At 34.6% G+C, this 20,383-nt stretch overlaps 1 long non-coding RNA gene across 2 annotated transcripts in view; it reads left to right on the top strand.

Annotated features, from left to right (window-relative positions):
* LOC144366844 (uncharacterized) overlaps positions 1 to 20,383 on the top strand; it is a 132,043-nt gene that overhangs the window by 77,423 nt on the left and 34,237 nt on the right. For both annotated transcript variants that reach the window (XR_013425989.1, XR_013425988.1), the window contains one exon: positions 2,819 to 2,919. This is a non-coding gene — a long non-coding RNA (uncharacterized LOC144366844). The remainder of the gene's footprint in view (positions 1 to 2,818; positions 2,920 to 20,383) is intronic.

The raw sequence follows: 20,383 nt of genomic DNA, 5'->3' as shown, positions 1-20,383 counted from the left end.
TCCTAGGATTGGTGTGAAGATTTTAAATTAGCTCACCTCTCAGGCTTGACAGATGCCAGATGACACTGGTAAACTGTCCCGGGGGGGGGGGGGAAGCCTGGGTTTCACTTGTTTGGTGGAGGGGTCAATTTTCATTCCCTTCGGATGTGCATTAACTTTATGTTTTTAAGACTCTTGGATTTAAACTCCAAACTCAATCAATTTATCTTCCACCTTTTCGAGTGCTTGGAGGCGCAACTCTTTCAGCCAGATGCAACTCTCCCAACCCTCTATTTCAAGGAGAACCCTCTATTTCAAGGAGAGGTGAAGGAAGAAAGTTTGGTATGTTTCACCAACCAGTTCTCCCCTATATAAACCCCTCTCCGCTTTTGATTTTCTCATAGTCTCTTAAACATGCACTATGCTATGTTTTGTGGGTTGGCAAAACCTATTCTTCAGTGGTTAGGAGCAGTTGTCAGGATTTTCATCCCTCAGTTGCTGTTTCTCTAAGCTTGAGCTGCAAAATGGTTTCTTCCCTCCCTCTAATTTCCTTGGTAGCTGGGATAAATGTGATGTGAAAAATATAGATACAGAGAGCTGATTATATCAAGAAACTCAGATAATCATGTGATTCTTGTCTTTAAGTCTATTGATATGGTAAATCACATTTATTGATTTCCACATGTTGAACCAAACTTGCATCCATAGGAAAAAAAAAAACCACTGGATCATGGTGCACTATCTTTTTAATGTATTTTGTATATGGGTTGCCAGTGTTTTATTAGGAATTTTTGCATCTATGTTCATAAAGGATATTGGTCTGAAGCTTTCTTTCCTTGATGTGTCTTTGTCTGAGCTTGGTATCAGGGTGATACTGGCTCCATAGAATCAGTTTGGAAGAGTTGTCTCTTTTTTTATTTCATAGGATAATTGGAGGAGGATTGGTGTTAATTCTTCTTTAAAGGTTTCATAGAACAGGGTTAAGAATCCATGTGGTCTTGGCTTTTCTTTATTGGAAGGTTTTTGATGGCTGCTTCAATTTTATTACTTGATAGTGATATGTTTAAGTTTTTTGTATTTTTCCTGGTTCAGTTTGGGTACGTCCATCAATAAGAAATTAATTTAAAAAAAATAACAATGGGGGCTGCAGGTATAGCTCGGTAGAGTGCTTGCCTTGCACGCACAAGGCCCTGGATTTGATCCCCAGCATCACAAAAAACAAAACAAAACAAAATAGAAAAAGAGGGAAAAAAACCGAACTAACTATGGGTAAATGGCAGGAAGATAAGTGGAGCAAAGGGAGCAGGGGGTGGGAGAAAGGTCTGGGGAGGGAGCAGGAGTGAGGAGAGAGACCAGAAGGGGAGGTACAGGGGGCTGAATTAGAGCAAGACATAGTCCAGGCTTTTATAATTGTGTCAAAAATGGATTCCACTGACATGTATAACAAAAAAGAACCAATAAAAAAAAAGGAAAATTCAGAAAGCTCCAGTAGTTCAGACAGTGTAATTTAAACACAGGAATGCTAAGACAAATCAAGCTAGTGTACAGCTGAATCAGTTAAATGATTTTCAGATAAAATAGGAAAGAAGGAAGGATGAGCATAGGACCAAGGGATTTTATTCTTTTTTTTATCCTTATGACCTATGACGAACACTGATAAGGTATAACAGATGTAAATTTATTTTGCTTTCCTTCAAACTGTTTAAAAATAATTGTCTTTCTGAAGACAAGTTTCAAATTTATTTTTCAAATGACACTAGCTCCCAAAACTTTATTCTTATTGTCTTATATTTCTCCCATTATTATTTTTGGGGGGTTCCAGGGATTGAACTCAGGGACACTCAACCACTGAGCCACATTCCCCACCCTATTTTGTATTTTTTATTTAGAGACAAGATCTCACTGAGTTGCTTAGTACATTGTTTTTGCTGAGGCTGGCTTTGAACTCATGATCCTCCTGTCTCAGCCTCCTGAGCCACTGGGATTACAGGTGTGTGCCCCTGCGCCTGACCTCTCCTATAATTATTGTAGAGTGATGGCTGTATCTTTCACTTCTGTGAAGAACATTTGTGTATGTACCTGTGTGTGGTGATTTATTGTTTAGTTTTTTATGAAAGGATTGTTTTAAATAGAAGGCACATTGACATCCACATCCAGTGCTCGCTCTACATTCCTTTAGGCCACATTTCCAGGCCTCTTAAATTCATTTGTACCATACCTGTAGTAATTACCCAGGTGATATAAGTGGAAGTGAAGAATGTCACCTAGAGATCAAGAAACTAAAGTGAAATCATGTGCTATTACCATTCTCTCTCCGCTCTGTATCTGTGGCCCTATGTGGATAATAATTGGAGGAGCTTGGGTCTGTGGAATGAAGTTTCCTACCAATCTGCATTAAAGGCCGATTTTATCACACTAAGCTCTTTTGTATATAGAAGGTCTTCAGTACTAGAAGCAGCCACTCGACACCATGTAGGAGACCACACATTCTTACAAAACAACTTATCCAAAAATAAAATAAACACTCCAATTATTAGTTATTTTTTAAAATATTTACCTATTTATTTGTTTTTGCATTACAATTCTTAATAATAAACAAAATTGAATATTATAGATTAGGAGTAACAAATCTATTTGGCGTTATATAAATCATCAAAAAAGAATGTTTAGTAAAATATTTTCCTTTTAGTCAAATCCAAAAGGAAGTATAGAAAAAATGTAATAGATTTAGTAGATGTGATCCTATTAAGATTGTTTGAGATCACCTCTTAGTGGATATGGGAGCAAGTGAATGCAAATATAATGCAGAGTTTTGATTCTCTGTTCCTGTCTGGTGCAGGGAAGAAAGCAAAGTGCATGACCCGCTCCATCATCAGCATCAAAGTCCCAGGCCACTTTGGTTCCAGCAGAGAACACCACATAGAGGACTGCAAAAATGGGGTAGGATAGAGGTTGAAGCATTTTGCTTGTTGACTCATCCCTTAAGAAATTCTCTGTCCCTGCTCCACCTTCAAAACTTTATTTAAAAATATGTATTTTATTTATAGAGCAGTTTTATGTCCACAGAACAGTTGAGAGGAAGGTAGGGAGATTCATGCCCACTGCCCTCTCACGCGGGCCCAGACTCCTCCACTACCAGCTGTCACTGCAACTCGCAGACCGACCTGGACACACCAGCACATGGAGAAAGTGTGGCCGTTCACTCCCTTACTCAGACATGAGGGTTTTGGGCACTGTTCCTTCCTGACCTGTTGTTCTCTCTCAACTTTCAATTTAAGGCATCAGTGAATTGGTTTTCTTAGTTTCCTAAGTTGGCCTCATGTTGCTGCTAGGTTTATAATTATTTTGCCACACTTTTAGATTTATGTCTTCCTGCTCTCAGAGGAGCAGAAAATGTTTTCTCAGTAATAATATTCTCTATGCTTAGGACACATGTGTGTGCAAATATTCCTGCTAATGTTTATCTATGATATTGCATGAAATAACACGATTCTCATGCTTGTATCTGTGAGTAAAGTTAGAAGACGAGTAATGAAAATATTCTTGGTTATACATTTAAATTTTTGTTTAAAATATGTTTGGGGGATTTCATTTTATGTGTTTAAAGTAATGCTTATATTTTACCAAACTCACTTTCATAAACCAGAAGGTTTATTATAATATGATGTTGTGGTGAGCCGTGTCAGCGGACTGTGGTCGCCATTACAAGATGGCGCTGATAAGCGCCGTGGCCTGTGATAAACAACTCCTTATTTTGGGAGAGATGGCACGTAGCTGTAAAACACCCTATGAGAAAGATCCACGTGACAGTTGTGCATTGGGGCTTGATGTGCTTTATCAAGGCTGGGGCGCTCGGGTGAAGTAGTAGTAGTAGTAGCAGTAGTGGTAGTAGCAGTAGTAGCAGTAGTAGCAGTAGTAGTAGTAGCAGTAGTAGTAGTAGTAGGAGAAGCTTCCAGAGACACATAAGTAAAGGCCTGAATAAACTGCTTAAAGAAGAATCCTGTGTCGTGTCCTCCTTGCTGGCGAGGGGTCATGGCATAATGTGACAAAATTATATTCATGATGTAATAATACAATAAGTGCTTGCAATAAGAAATGTGGTTAAGAAGGTGCTCTGGCTGGAGAAGAGCTAGAAAAGAGACCAAGGAGATGACAGGAGGTAGACAGTTTCTTCCTTATGGGACTTCAGCTTCTGTTCCTTGTAGAAGAGAAACCACTGCAGAAGCTGAGAAGCAAAATGATTACACTTAGATTTAAATAGAAGAGATGCATATATTTTTGATACCATACTAAAGGGAGGGGAACACTGGAAGCCCAGACACTATGTAGGAAGTTCTTGCTGACTGTAGGTAAGAAGGCGTGGCTCACTGGTCTAAGGTGAATGGACAAAGGAGGTCACAAGTGATTGAATGTTGAATATATGTCTGTCTTACACATTATGAGATTCACTGAAGAGTTGATACTGTTGCAACCCTTGAACAATAGAAAACACAAAAGTTGTGTTGTTGTTTGGGCCTAAAAATAAAGATTTGTCAAATCAGTGAAGGAGAGGCAAAGATTTACTTTGGTAGGGGAAAAAAAAGATCAATAATCTTCAGGACATCTTAGGTCTAAGATATCTATTTGCTATTAGACATAAATATATAAATAAATAATGGAAAATATAAGTCTTTTTGTAGAGTATTCCTAGGGACATAAGTTTTGAATAATAGATGGGATTCTCTGTGACTTTCTAAGTTGTAAATGTGGAGACTGTAGACAAGAGTAGCATTCAAGGCCAGAACCAGAGGCCCATCAGTGTTAGGAGGATGAAGATAGGAGGAATTCAGCCATAGTGTGAGTCCTGCAGCCAGCAAGGCAGGTGGGCAAGGGAAGAACGGATGCTGATGTGATATCAAAGCAGAGAATGCTACATAGAATTTCACTCACGGTGTTTTATCTCAACTTTAGCCAAATCACTATGCAATACCAGGCAAAAATAGAAGATAGACAAATATTTGCTGAGTGAATAAGAGAAATTCTGTCAATACTAAACATATTATTGCATAAATATTATATACACATTATTTTTAAGTTTTGAATCCTAACGTAGAGAACTACTATGCCTTACCAGATGTAGGAAACAAATTAAATAAATAATGTCACTAACAAAAATAGGTTTCTCCTAAAAAATAATCAAAATTATTTTTGTTATCAAATATTTTGGAGCAAATATAAAATTTTATAAAAAGGCAGACCCCTAGAACTATTATAAATGTATATTTTCCTTCATAAGTCATAATTGATAAATTATAATAAAATCTGAAAAGAAAATTATAAAATAATATGAGAAACTGAATAGGATTTCAGTTACTTTAGATATATGACCATATAAATTAAGTATCAAGAAAGTAAAAGTCTCATTGAAAAATTTCCCCCTAAATTAGAAATCTATTGTTAAATATTAACACCACTGAAATGGCTAGTCTCTATGGAGTACAATGGAGAGATGTTAGTAATGAAAATAAAAACCCCCTTGGCTAAAACTAGTGGAAATATAGACATCTAATCATGTAGGTGATACATATCCCTGTGTGAGTTTAAGCCAGTGAGCTACTTGTGTAAAATAGAACAGAAGCCCTGGTTGATCCCAATACAGAGAACACACACTTCACTGATAACAGCTTATGGTAATCAACAATGAAGGCATTATTGCATCAATATACTAATTAGAATTTCTTCCTTTCAATTTGGTGTGGATTTTGGTGATTGGCTGCTCCACCTAAGCAGAACCTGGATATTTGTATGTTTGTGTTAAAAGAGTGGTACAATGGGAAAAGTGGTCATCCTGCAATTTGATATAGCTGCTAAAATCAAAGGGATATGATTTGATCATATTCAGTTTCAAAAGTCAACACAAGCAGAAAGTACTCAGAAGCCAACAGTATAGAAGCTATCTATCCTACAAGGCAACAAAGCCCTGCTGAATTGTGATAGCTCTCTCAGAAGACTAAAATATTATTTATTCTGCATAATCTTTGAAGAAGAAAAGCTCAACTGAGAATGAGTTTAGGTGCAGAGCTTTGTCTCACTTGATATAAGTCCATGTAAAAAATAATGAAAATAAAATGAACCTTGACCATAGCACTTACATGTCTAAACTAAAAACTCACCAAAAAATGTAATTACCATTAATAGAAATCATATTAAACAAGAAAAGAAATTGCTATGCTGTTGTTGAACATGTTTGATTCAGTTCTTTACAGAAAAAAAAAAGATTTGGCTTTAGGAATCATCCAAGAAATTTAATGATTATGATATTATAATTATAGAAAATCTAAAATATTGTGAGAATCATGTGGCACAGAATTAACAAAAAAGATAAACTCTGACATTTAAAAATTGCAATCTATTGTAGGAAGAAACATATAACTAAATTAGAGAACATAATGAATCAAATTATTTTAAGTGAGATAAATGTTAATTATGATTCAATTCTTTTGTTACATTTGTGGTAAACCAGGAAGCACATAATACACCATTGTCCAATTTTCTGGGGGTGGGTACATCAGTGCTTCAGAAGTGGTGAGACTCAGAACAATGACTCAGAACAGTAGCATCATGCTCCAGTGTCCTCCACAACCCACCATCACCAGGAGGAAGTCTCTTAGTTCACAGTCTTGCTGATGTCACTGGGAATTTCGGACTCTTAATTCTGACATTAATATTTTCAATGTAGAAAGTACAAAAGAATTTTTTTTAAAAAAAAAAAGAAAAAAGACATATTGAACTAGGAAATGCCTAGCTATTGAAGAAAGACAACTGAATTTGAAAGTTAGTCTTCCCCAGTTACAAAAGGTCCTTGACTCATGATGCAAAATTAGTCTTCCCCAATTACAAAAGGTCCTTGGCTCATGGTGCAAAACAATAGCCATTGCAGGATTCATATTCCAAATTTTGAGTTTTGACTTTTCTCTGGGCCAGTAGTGTGCAGTGAGACCTCTTTGAGTGCTGGGAAGCAGCTGTGAGGTGCAGCTCTCAGTCAGCCATGCGCACACCTGGGTAAGCAGCTGAGTTTCCACAGCACGCTATGGTGCCATGCTTCAGTATGCAGAAGGTCCAGTGTCTTAGGTATATTTTGTATTACAATGTTTTCAATTTAAAATGAGTTTATCAAGATATAACCAATCATAAGTCAAGGAGTATCTATCTATATTGGATAAAAATTGTTCTGACTTAGGAAATTTTAAAGTAAACATTAATATATTCATAATAATAGACCTAACCCTCATACTGATGGAAGACAAACTTCTGGATATACATTCCCTGAATAAGAAATGGTCTTTAAAATCCTTCACCTAGATTATGTTAAAATCTCATGTCTATATTTCTCTATCTACATATCTTCCTCCACCCTTATTAGTGTATGTGATATATTTTGTTTAGAATTTGGTCAGATAGATACAAAGAAAAATCCAAAAATATTTTAAATAAAATGCTAAATATCCTTTGATTCATATTTCTTGGACACTCTAGCACTGTGTCTGGTTTTTCTTTCACCCACTCTTGGAGGACAAATGAAGGTAAAATAGTTTTCCCCCTCTGTACTTTCACATATACATTCATGTATATTTAAATATTTGTCTGTTCTAATATTTCAGCTTAATAATTCCTACTCAATTGGTATTTGAAATACTATTAAATGAAAGTATTTTTAATGCTAGCTTAGCATGAAATTATATTCATATAGCAGATATTAGCATATCTTGAGCTCTTTATACAAGTACCCCTATTTAAAAAAATACTCAATTGCTAGATTCCAAAGTTTAAGACTAGAAATTTTTGTAGAATATATAAGTAAATGTGATTTGTTTATATTTACCATACATCCTATTAACATGCTAATATGATTGATCAATTCTGATGTATCTTGTAAATTTCTTTAAAAATTCTATATATGTCCCTATTGTCTTCAGATAAAAGAAATCTAATATTTTCTTTAACAGTTGGCATGAATTTTTGCTTCCCTTACTCCACTGAATTGTTGAATAAGTATGAAGAATATGCCTTTTTGCCTTGTCCCTGACTGATCTGAGAAAAAAATAGTGTTCTGTCCTTTATAATCCTATGATATATTTTCTAGGATTCTTAGAAATTCCATGTAATAAGTTAAATAATGTACTTTTTATTTTATTGATCATACCTACCATAAATTGGAAGAGAGTTTTATCAGTGATTTTGGTCCACTTGTTAAAATAATGTTTTTCTCTTTTCTTCAGCCAAATTTGTGAATTAAATTTTTCAATTTTAAAATTAAACCATCCCAAGAGTATACAATACTTGGCTATTATTGATTATCCTATCTATAGAATGGATTTCACTTGCCAATACTTAACAATGAAAATGATTCTGTATTAATGGAGGATGACTTCTGTAGACATCTTTTCCTGTTATATATCATCATCTGGATTTCATGGCAGAGTAATGAAATATCGTAACTGAGGGAGAATGTTGCCTTTTCTTTCACATTTTATAATGCATATATATAAGTCTGGTAGTACATCTTCTTTAAAGAAATCATATAATTCACCAGAGATACCACTATGTTTATAATTTTTGTGAGAAGATTTTCATTAAAAATTTAATTTCATAAGATGTAAAAATATGCTGAGTTTCTATATCTTCTTTTGTCAGTTTTAAAATTTTGTTCTGTTAAAGTAATTTTTCATTTCTTCTTGGTTGCTGAAAAATTGCTACAAATTTATTCATAATTTTTTATTATACATTTTGTGATCACAAAATTTTATTGGATCCTTCTTTTCTCTCCTAATATTGAAATTTTTTAAAGCCCTTTATCAATTTTGTTTTCTTTTCTTAGCTTCTTGCTTCTTAGGATGGAAATTTTAGAGATTCCTTTTTTTTTCTTTCTTTTTTTTTTTTTTTTCTGTTTTTGGTGCCAGGATTGACTTGCTGTCCTGGCAGATGCTGTGTCTATGAGTGGTAGATATGATTGTCCTCTACACAGTTGAAAATTCTTAGTCACAAACCTCACTTGGGCTCCACACAGCTGTCTGATTCTCTGATATTATCTTCTCAGTTCATTCAGTAAGCATCTACACAGATCTGTTCAAACTTTTCTACTCTTCTTAAATTTCTAAACCTTTTATCTTTTTTTTTTCAGAGAAAATTACCTCATCTCTCACTGTATAGAAAAGAATAGATGGCCTTAGACAGAAAAGCTCTCACTTGGATACCAAATATAGAAACCTATTCCCTTCTCCCCTGATAAGGCAGTGGGGGGGGGTCCTTCCCGTGAAAGGCTAATCCCTTTGTGAGGGGTTTGTTCCTCTCTCTCTTTCCTAAACCTTGCCCCAAAGTCTATATGTTATCTTCCATATACTTTAAACTTATCCCTTTCAACCAGTTTTCTCCCCTTTGTTGTTAAAGTCAGTGTAAGGTGAAAAACAGAAGAACTAAGTTCCTTTCTCTTTTTTTTATTTGTTCTAATTAATTATACATGAGAGCAGAATGCATTTCGACTCATTGTACACCAGTGGAGCCCAACTTTTCATGTACATCTCTGGATGTACATGTGCAGTCACACCACTCATGCAACTAAGTCCCTTTCTTAACCCTTCCCCCTTCTTGCTACCTTCAGGTCTCTTGTCTCGCTCCCATAGGAAAATTTCTCAGGTGGGTTTTTCACTGTGGTTCATTCCCTCCCATGCTCTTCCATTTTCGCTTCATAGCTCACCATACAGGACTTTCACTGGCATACATTAAGGTATGGTTAAAGCTAACTAGAACAATCCTTCCCCTCATCAGAACAAGTATGGATTTCCTCCCCAATGGAAAAGGTCAACCTGAGACTAGAGTAAAGGACCACCCCGGTACTGACAGTTACAGTTCTACAAGGTGGGAATAAAGCTTTTGCTTAGAGCTGAATCAACACTCTTCAGACAGTAACCAGACTCCTCAAGAATCTGGATGTGGATTCTATCACTGTTTTTCACCCCAAAATACAAGACTTATGGCTGTGTATGGTAGGCCTACAGAAAAAAAAATAGTATTGAATACATGAACAAAAGAAAGAAAACAGACAAAACAACAGCTACTAAGAGAATATAGTTTGGGTATCTGTTTTGAAATGTTATGGTACTATTGTCTATATTTTAATAGGCACATGAGAAACATTTTTATGTTCTTCCTAATCTATCTCTAACAGAACCTTTGGCAGACAATGCTTGTATAAACTGAAGTAAAGTGCCTCTGGAATGACATTTTATTGCAAAGATTTCTGCATTTTTAATTTTATTTTCTTGCTTTCAAATATAAAAGTAAAATAGCATAATATAAATTATTACAAATGCAACCCTAGAGTTCTTAAATAATTGTATGTGACATTTTTGGTATAGTTCACTAAATCTTTGCATTAGGATTATGTTTGGGGCCTTTTCAGATAATCTCTGACAGTTCATCAGATTCGATTTGATCATGGAGATAATGATGTGACTCTGTTTATTTTAACCAGATCAGTCTCTATGAAAAAGCTAATCTCTCAGAAAAGATAAAAGCAAACATAGATGAGCTCAGAAAAGACTGTGCCATGATTAAAAAGCATGTCTTACTAGAATATTTGCCGTGTCTAAAAGATGAGCTATTATACAATTTAAAAATGAATACATTTAATATCCCCTTACAAATAGAAGTATTTCTCAATGATGCAGCATCAAGTGAAGAATCTAAAAACAGAACAAAATGTAGCATACAATGAGATGGGTACAGGGAGTATGCCAAAGAGTAAAACCAAAATACTGGGAAAAAGAAAACAAAATATAATTTAAAAATATTCAAATAAAGACATGCCTACACTAGGGATTTGCTAGAAATGAGAATTATGACCAATCCTTTGTGTGTGCATGCATGGGATTCAAAAAATAGAGACTGAGTTAAAGTGACTGGGACAGAATAAATGACAGATAAGACCTGAAGTTGAAGATTGAAGTTGAAGTTCAGCTCATTTCGGGGCTTTATAAGGTATGAGCAAAAGTTTAAGCAGACTAGACATCAGTGGACTCACATTTTGAAAGGACAACTGGATTTGCTGTTTAGACTGGATTGGAAGGGGACAAAGGCAGCCAGTGCCGGGGGTCTGTTGTGATAATCCAGATGGGAAGTAGGAGGGAAGAGATGGATTGATTGGCAAATGAGGTAGCAGGGGATATGGGGATAGTGGGAGTGCAGGGAAGGTAAAGGTGAGATTCAGGGTATATTTTTGGAGTTAAGTCACCACACTTAACCAATGTACTGGGCTGGTACTGGAACTTGGTAAGGATTTGGAAAGGAAGAGAGAAATTGAATCCTGACTTCCAGGATATTCTTGGTGGGGGGGCGGTGAAGATTACTGGGGATTTAACTGAGGGACACTTCACCACTGAGCCATATCCCCAGCCCTATTTTATTAGAGACAGGGTCTCACTGAGTTGCTTAATGCCTCCCTATAATTGCTGAGGCTGGCTTTGAACTGGCGATCCTCCTGACTCTGCCTCCTGAGCCACTGGGATTACAGGCTTGCGCCACTATGTCTGGCCTTGACTTCCAGGATTTTGACTTTTATAAGCAGATTGGATGTTGGACTACAAGGATCATAATGTAATAAAGAGATGATGATGATGAAAGTGAATTTCAGAATTGTTTTTTGTTTGTTCCTCTTTTTCATTAAGCACATATTCAAGACATTTTCCCAGGGATGAGCCAAATGCTCCTAGGTGACAGATTTTGATGTGTAGTGTGGATAAGACAAATTTGGGTGCAAGATGGATTATCCAACTCATCATTCTTTTAAAATTCAAATTGGATTAAAAATTATAAGCACATGTTTATAGCAAAATCTTATCAATCTACTTGCCAGAAGACTGTCTTTTAACCTCCCTGAGTATCATAGATTATGCTACAGAAACTCACAAAATATATGATAGATCCACTCTGGCAAGAGGAGACAGTGATTCAGCGGAGTATAACCTGATAGGTCTGCATTTTAGGGAAGTAGAGAACATGTTGAGTGGAGAAAAATTAAAGGTAAATAATATCTGAATATGTAAATAAGAGAACATAAATTTAATGCCATCTTCATTTAAGAAAATTGAAGGCAGATATAACAGAATAAGATATTGTTAAAACTGAATACTCAGTTCTGATTAAAATTTAGAAAAAGTAATTCTTAATTTTCTATAAATGGAAAGATACTTCCTCATCTTGATGAAAATTAGCTACCAGAAATCGCTGTAAACAAAACACTCAATGATGAGATATTAGAAGAAATTCCATTAAAGTCAAGAATAATTATGATACCTGTATCACTATAATTATCCAACACAGTAGCAAAATACTGGAATAAATTGTTCCTCTCATCAATAAAACTCACGCAGAAAACAAAAGAAGCAGAACTCACCACACAGATACTAGCTGAGGCCGTTCAAATGAAAGAAATACAGAGAGATTCTTAAGTAGATGGAATGAGGGGCTTTCTGATTCATAATAGGGACATTTGGAACATGTACTGCACTTCCCCAACCCACTACGTTAACAGACAATAAATATTTTTTGACGCTTGCAATGATCTGATGAAATTGTATACTTATTACTCCAATTTTATATATTAATAAGTTTACATATGGAAACAAGGAGATCCCCAATACTAATTTGCAATGAAGATCCACATCCAGGCAGTCTGGCCTAAAAGCCTGTAAATTTGGACTATGAAGCTTTCTGTCTTGACACTTGGCTTAACGCACACTCCCTTTGCTAGCAGCTCTTGTTTTTACTACTCACTGATTATATGTGTTTTGTTTTTTAGGCCATGAGATTTACCATTACAAAGCATGAAAAAGTGCTCCAATTCACTTATTCCTATATTAATGTACACATTTACAGTGTACAGGTGTCACTGGTCAATCAATTAAGAAGGTATTGGAAAACGATCCCCCACAGGCATAGATTTTAGATCTCTTAAACTTGCATCTTCCTTAATACATACTTTTCTAATTGTTCCATCTCCATCAGTTTGTAGCATCTCTGAATTTCATCATCACACCAAAGTAAAGGGTCAAACTCCAGAGAAATCTGTATGATATAATCTGTATAGTATAGTCTGTTTAATATGATTGGCTTACCATCTGTATATTATAATCTTTTTAATATACTATGTTATTTATTAAATTAGATTAGCATCTGGAAGAATGGTTCCTGGGATGAACAGTGCTTTAAATTCATATCATTTTCAATAGACTGAATTACTGCTTGTGTCAATATTTACAGATGTAGTTACTGTGAAACCTGAATGGAAGATCATTGTCTACAGCAATCATGGCTAATAATGAATTCCATAGTTAAGTTCAATTGCATTAAGCTATAGAACTCAATTTTTAATACATGATATTTCTGGCTAAAACAAAAATATAGAGACCATCATATATTTAGCACAGTGTTAATGAATATCTGATATTAACAAGTTTTATTTTAAGTAAACAACAGAGATACACTTCATTGAGTGCAAGAATTTTCAAAGGTAAAGAAAAGAAATAATATAATTTAGCTAAGATCTTAAGTGTCATGTTTGAATAAAGAACATTACAAATATTTTTTTGATGGAAGTGTGAATCTAAACAAAACAAGAAAAACTTGTTATGAGATAAAACAAAGCAAGAGAAATACAATGTGAGATGTACCTATTATTGATAACATTATTTTATCATTCTAGCAAAGAAGCACATGAAAATTCTATTTATTTATTCATTCTTTCATTTATTCATTCATTCATCCATTCATTCAGCACTGGGGATTGAGCCCAGGAATGCGTAACCACTGATTCAGTCATTATGTTTTTTTTTAATTATTTGTTTTATTTCTTTTTATTATTTATTTATTTATTTATTTTGAGGCAGGGTCTTGTAAAAAATTGTTTGAATCTTGCTAAGTCGGTGAGCTAGCTTTGATCTTTCGATCTACTGCCTTGGCCTCCTGCTTATATGCCACCATGTCCAGCAAAAAGTATTCTTTACTTGGTCTGGGGCTGTAGCTCAGTGGTAGAGTATGTGCCTAGCATGCTTGCGGCACTGGGTTCATTCCTTTGCACTACATAAAAATAAAATAAAGACATTCTGTCGATCTACAACTACAAAAATTATTTTTTTAAAAAAAGTATTCTTAAAAAAATAGTATCTATTCTTCATTAGCTTTTACTAAAGGTCATTTTATGCATCTACAAATAATCTAACAGTAAAAATAATGTAAGTACTTTAATGTATAAACCATATTGTGTGTGCATTCTATAACTCCATAGTATGCTATGAAATACATATCCTATTTTGCACAGTCAGTATATTTTGAGAGTAACTTGTTTCTCACTTCCACTCTTCCATTTTTTTGACTAATTATTTGTACAACTGCAAAAGAAATCTAAAATTTGAGGAACTATTAATCTCTTGCTTAAAAATTTTTAGCAACTATTCATTTTTAAGAATTAATTTCATTATGTGCCTACATCATTGCATACAATTGTTTCTCGGTTGATTTTTCCAGTCTCTTAGGCATCCATTTTGGTTTATTTTACTTCTTGATCATGATCCCTTTGGGGACAACTCATATTTATTCACATACAGCTTCTTCTAACTAAAGTGTGATTTTCCTCATTGCTTACATGGCTACTTCCTTTTGTTATTTCTCAAATTAAATATAATCATGGAAAGGTATTCTTTAAAATCCTCATCATAAAGTCCCCTCTTGAATTTCACGTCAGTTCCTTTTGTTGTGGTTGTTGTTGTTTGTTTTCACAGAAGTTTCTTTCTGTTGTTGTATGACTCCCCAACTAGAATATGAATTCCACAGAGGCAGGAGCCATGTCCATCTGAACTCCTGAACAAATCACTGGGCTATAAATGCTGGTGGACTCAGAAAAGCAGTGATGACTAATTGGAAAGCAGCAATTTTTGCAAAATAAAATTGAGAAATCATATGTGAAAAAGGGCAATTTATATTCCTATAAAATGTATAGTTTTAGGCTTAAAGTCATTATTGAAGAGTAAAAGATTTATTGATAAAAATATTGTAATTATCTAATAATTTTTTAATATTTATTTTTTTAGCTGTAGTTGGCTAAAACTACACTAGCCAGGCAAGCACTCTACCCCTGAGCTCACAACCCCAGCCCTCTACAGGGTAAATTCTAAAGCATGTATTTTGTTTTGTTTGTTTGTCTGTTTGTTAATTCTGGAAATCTTTTATTGGATACTTGGGATTGAACTTTGAACTCAGGGGTACTTAACCACTGAATCACATCCCAAACCCTACTTTTTTGTATTTTATTTGGAGACAGAGTCTCACTGAGTTGCTTAATGCCTACTTTTGCTGAGGCTGGCTTTGAACTTGTGATCCTCCTGCCTCAGCCTACTGAGCCACAGGGATTATAGGCGTGTCTCTGGAAATCTTTTTTTCTTCAAAAATTTTTTTCACCTGGGTAAACTTTAAGCATGACAAACTAATTGTGTAAAGTAAAAACCCTTTATCTAGACCTGTTCATCTCCTACTTCCCCCCAATTTAGTAAATGGTTCTATCCATACAAAGAGTTTTGAATTCAAAATCAGAGTCTTCCTTCATTCTCTTTTCTTTACCCCTCCAAGCCAATCTGTCAGCAATTCCTGAAATGTTGAAACATAGCCTGAATCAGTCCACTTCTCAACTACACACTATCCATCTTAGACCAAGAGGCTAGCAAGTGGCCAAGACTTTGGCTGGAATTTTTGCCTTTATTGACAGGTGATATAGGAAGTTTTATGCAAAATGAGACAAAGGGCCTTGTGGAAAAAATTGAAAGGGAATGCTTACATCTACACTGAGAGGGCTTTAAGAGATACTGTGTTCTGAAACCATTGAGGGACTGAAAATCTACATACATACATGGGCCTCAAAGGGGGCTTGGGAATGAGGGAACTTTATAGTTGAGTGGCACAGTCCTGAGAAGAGCATAGTGTCAGACAGCAGAGAAAGGTCTGGAAGACCTTCCAGAATCTATCCACAGGCTTTTCATTCTCAATACACTGGACCATTTGACTTAGGTTTGAATTATACATGTTTCTCATAATACCTTTGGCACTTGTCATATTGCTGTGGCATTTTTAGAATTATTTTTATGTAGTGCAGATTAGAAAACTCAAAAGATGAATATGTACTATAACAGAGTAAAGGAATTATTCTATGATTTAAAATAACATTTTTCTGACATTGAAATATCTACCCTTTACCTAGCCCCATGATTGATCCCATGTGTTATTCATATTCCTATGGACAGTGTCAGCATAATATTTAATATTTGTTGGCACCTGTCAAATGCAATTAGTTTATAAGCTGATATGCCACTTGAATCTGAAGAGCATTGTTTTTATTACATAAATATTATATGTTTATGTGTATGTGTGTGTGTTTTATATTCCTCACTGAATAAGAGCTAATTTAATACATTGATGACTATTTCTAGTGAATTTACTGAGATAACATTTTTTAAAAATCTCAGCAGTTCTTCTACCACATCCTCATAAATACTCCATGGTTCCTACATGATTCATTTTTATTCAGTCTGATTTCCATAAAAAAACCTAAAATCACTTTTTAATCAAATTAAAACTCTGGTATTTATAATACTTTGATGATTACTCAATTACAGTGTAAGCATACATATGTGAAAGTGAACTATATTTAGAGAAATGACAGTACTCTGAAATAAATGAGTTCAGATGAATAATTACTTTATATAAATAAGGCCGAGAATTTATAATACATCATCTGCCTGATCCAGCAGTGCAGAAAGAAGAATTAGGCCTTGAAGATTGTTAATTATAACCTTAATAACTGATGGCGAACTCTCACTAGAGTATATATTCTTCATTGTAACTTGCACTCAGGAAACATGACACCTTTAAGAATATTTTTTTGTAAAATGTTTATAATGTCTGTAAAAGATGCTCTAATTTGATATAAATATATTATTAAATAAAATTTAGTTTTCAGTGTATTTTTGCTCAATTGAGAGACCTGATATGAAAGAATGAGTATAATATTATGTTTTATGGTTTAAAAGCAATTCCTCAAAAATACAACAAATCCATATAGAAAATTTAAAACTCATCCCTATCATCTACTTGCACCCAATCAATTTCCCATACTGGAGAGAGAAATGAAGATATGATAGCAACTATTAAAAATTAAAACTTTGTTTAACATTGAATTTTAACAACCAGCTAAGTCTACATGTTTAGGTATTATTTAAAGCAGGGTAAAAAAAAATTCTCTACATTGTGGAGAGGGTCCTCAATTCCTGTACAGGGATTCAGTCATTAGGGAGACTTTCGTAATGCTGACTTCAGGATTTCTCTATTCCTATTTAGTGGATATTTGTATGCAATTCCTATGCGTGATTTTCCAAAAGGTTCATTATCAAGGAGTGTTTATTTTGATCTCTAGATATTATAGAACACAGGCAGTGATTCCCTGGACTATGCTAAGAAACCTGTGCCGTTCTGAGGAGACAGCCAGGATGTGGGAGCTGGCATCCGGCTCGGTTGTGCCCGACATGGCCCATCTTCCTCCAGGTGCTGGAGAAAAACGGAAATCTACTTCCACATGCTCCTTCAAACTTCTCTGTCAGAGTGTGGCACTCTAGCCTGGCAGGGTACAGACAGCCTGGCTTCTCTTCCTCAACAACCCAGTTCAGCCTGATCCACCTTGCATTGCTCATAAAAGAAAACTGCCACTGAGGAACTACGTCAGCATGATCTTATTCCCCCCAGCTCCTGAACATTACTCAGGTGACATTTATTGAGAAATCATTGTTATCTTGTAGGGTAGTAATTATTTTCACTTCACTATTTCAAGTACCGTAAACGTTTCCATGAGGAAAATATTATCTTCTTTTTCAGGAGGGAAAACCACGGTTCAAGGGGGCTTTGTAAATTGATCTGGGGAACACAGTGTGGGGAGGCCAGGACAGCTAATTACAGTCTCCTGGGATGGGGAGGGCATTATTTTATTTGATTAACTGATTTATATACTTTAGTCACTGTTATATCCCACCTGAGTAAGGTTTTACATGCAAACAGAATAGGTGAAACTGTAATATTCAATATTAATTTGTTTTAATTGTAAAATTTTCAGGACTAGTAAAAACTAAGTTTTCTGGATCTGATAGTATAAGCTTTAAACACATGAGGGTTCAACTTCTCATTGAAACAATTAAATAGTTTGAGATGGAAGAGTATCAGTCCTTTGCTATAGTTTAAGAACGTTACCCTTATTATCCCAGTTTGACTAAATTGCAGCTGATAAGTTGTTTAAATATGAAATGTGTTTTAGGTGATAAAATGTCAATAATACCAAGAGTAAATGAATGCTATGTAAGAGCCTAATTAATTAGGAAATGATCCCTGAGTACCATCTGGCACCTAGTAGAATTTGTGAATCTAGCACTTAGACATGGATGCAAAGCCCAGGGGCCATGAGCAGAGACAGTATTCAGATGTTGAGTGAATCACAGGGTCCTTGAGGACAGGGAAGGTTATGATATAAGGCTCTTTTTATATTTGAACCATCTGCAAAGCACCACTTACTAGTAAAGTACAACCTATTTTCAAAGATTATTTTTATAAGGGTTCCATGTCTCCCGAATCCTCAATGTTATCCTGGGACAGGTGTTTCTCTTTGTGCTAGGACTGTTGTTCTTGTATCATGCTGAAATATGTCTTCATAAAAGGAAACAATTATTATCATTAAATATTTAAAAATGCTTTGTAAATGTTACTGCACTTTTTTCATGGTTATTTTTATTTGACAATTGAAATAGGTTTGTAGATATAGATGCATGCACATAATATCTATGTATTCTACATATCCTATTAACAAATATGTGATTACACATTGTCAACAATTTTCAATCCTTATAAATGTGAGTCAAATATATAGAGGTTTTCCATCACTGTATCCACTTGAGAATATTTGCAGTCAACATGCAGAAAGAATGCTGCAAACCTTTCTTTCCCTTTCATCATTCCAATATTATTACTCTTTTCCCTGTGTCCCCTCTTCATTATTAATTTTATAATCTCTGATCGACTTCTACTCACATATCATTAGCACATTATTTCAAATTTGGTTTTTGTTGAAGCTCCCATCTTAATTATTTTTTGCTTCACTAACAGCTGGTATCCTTGTTTATGTATCTTTGGAAAACATGAGATGTAATGGAGAGGGGATACAGTCTTTCCATCCAGTGATTAAAAATATTCCCAGCAAACCAGCATTTTTTTTCATTCCATTTTTAGTATCATCATGCACAAATTGTCTTAGAGTGTATATTTTAAAAGTACAGAGTGAAGGAAAACATAATTTCACGTAGGCATTAAGAAAACAATTTTTCTTCTGAGAAAAAGAATTAAATATGTTACTACCCAAGATCGTTACCAAACTTGACCAACGCTTTGCAGAATTCCATGTAAGAATTGTAGATGGTACAGCACAGGAGTGGTAAAATATTATATAAGTTATGAAGATTATGATTTTAATGAAGATTTTTCATAGAAAATTAACAAAAGCTTCAATTTTTTTTCTCATAAGAATGATGTCAAAAAGGAAGGAAAATAAATAAATAGTTAATTTATAACCACAGGAGAAACACTTAACTGGAATGTTCTATTCCTGTGAAAGCCTCAGGAGAGATTTACCTACTGAGCCAGTCCTTTTACAAATGAAAAGCTTTCTACATGAAGTCTCTGAAATATGTGTGTGGGTTGTATGGATTCTATTTGAAATTATTAATAATAAAATTTCCCAAATTTGCTTGGTGTTAGTTCATTAATAATGCCTTCTTCAAATAAATATTTGGGGATGGATTTGTATCCATTTTTATAATTTTGTGTGTTCTTCCTTCCCACATCCCTTTCTATATATAAAATACATGAATATTGAAAACACAAGCAGGGCTTTGCTTAGCAATCCAGAGGAAGCAAGGATTCGCAGGAAAATTGCAGATTAATAATATTTAGTGTATTTATAGATTCAAGACTTAAAATGGTAGGATCAAACAAATTTTTATAAGAATAAAATGATTCATTTTTAAAAACTAAGTATACTTCAATGGTTTTGTTACCATTAGGGCCATATATTTGGTAGCAAATGTACACGAGTCCTCTTTCTTTGTGTATAATCACTTCCCAACTATTCGGCCTACAGAACTAACTGAAATCTGAAATCTAAGACAACAAATAATTCTGAGAATGTAAAGTGGCCAAACGGTGACTTATACTTAAAGTGCTTATTTAAATAATATGAATTATTTTAAAAGATATATAAAGTACAGACAAATGTATACTATGTCCTGAA

The sequence above is a fragment of the Ictidomys tridecemlineatus genome, chromosome 9 (genome assembly GCF_052094955.1).
Source record: "Ictidomys tridecemlineatus isolate mIctTri1 chromosome 9, mIctTri1.hap1, whole genome shotgun sequence".
NCBI classification, from domain to species: domain Eukaryota; kingdom Metazoa; phylum Chordata; class Mammalia; order Rodentia; family Sciuridae; genus Ictidomys; species Ictidomys tridecemlineatus.
Note: the sequence above shows the minus strand (reverse complement) of the source record. Positions and strands in the feature narration are given on the sequence as shown.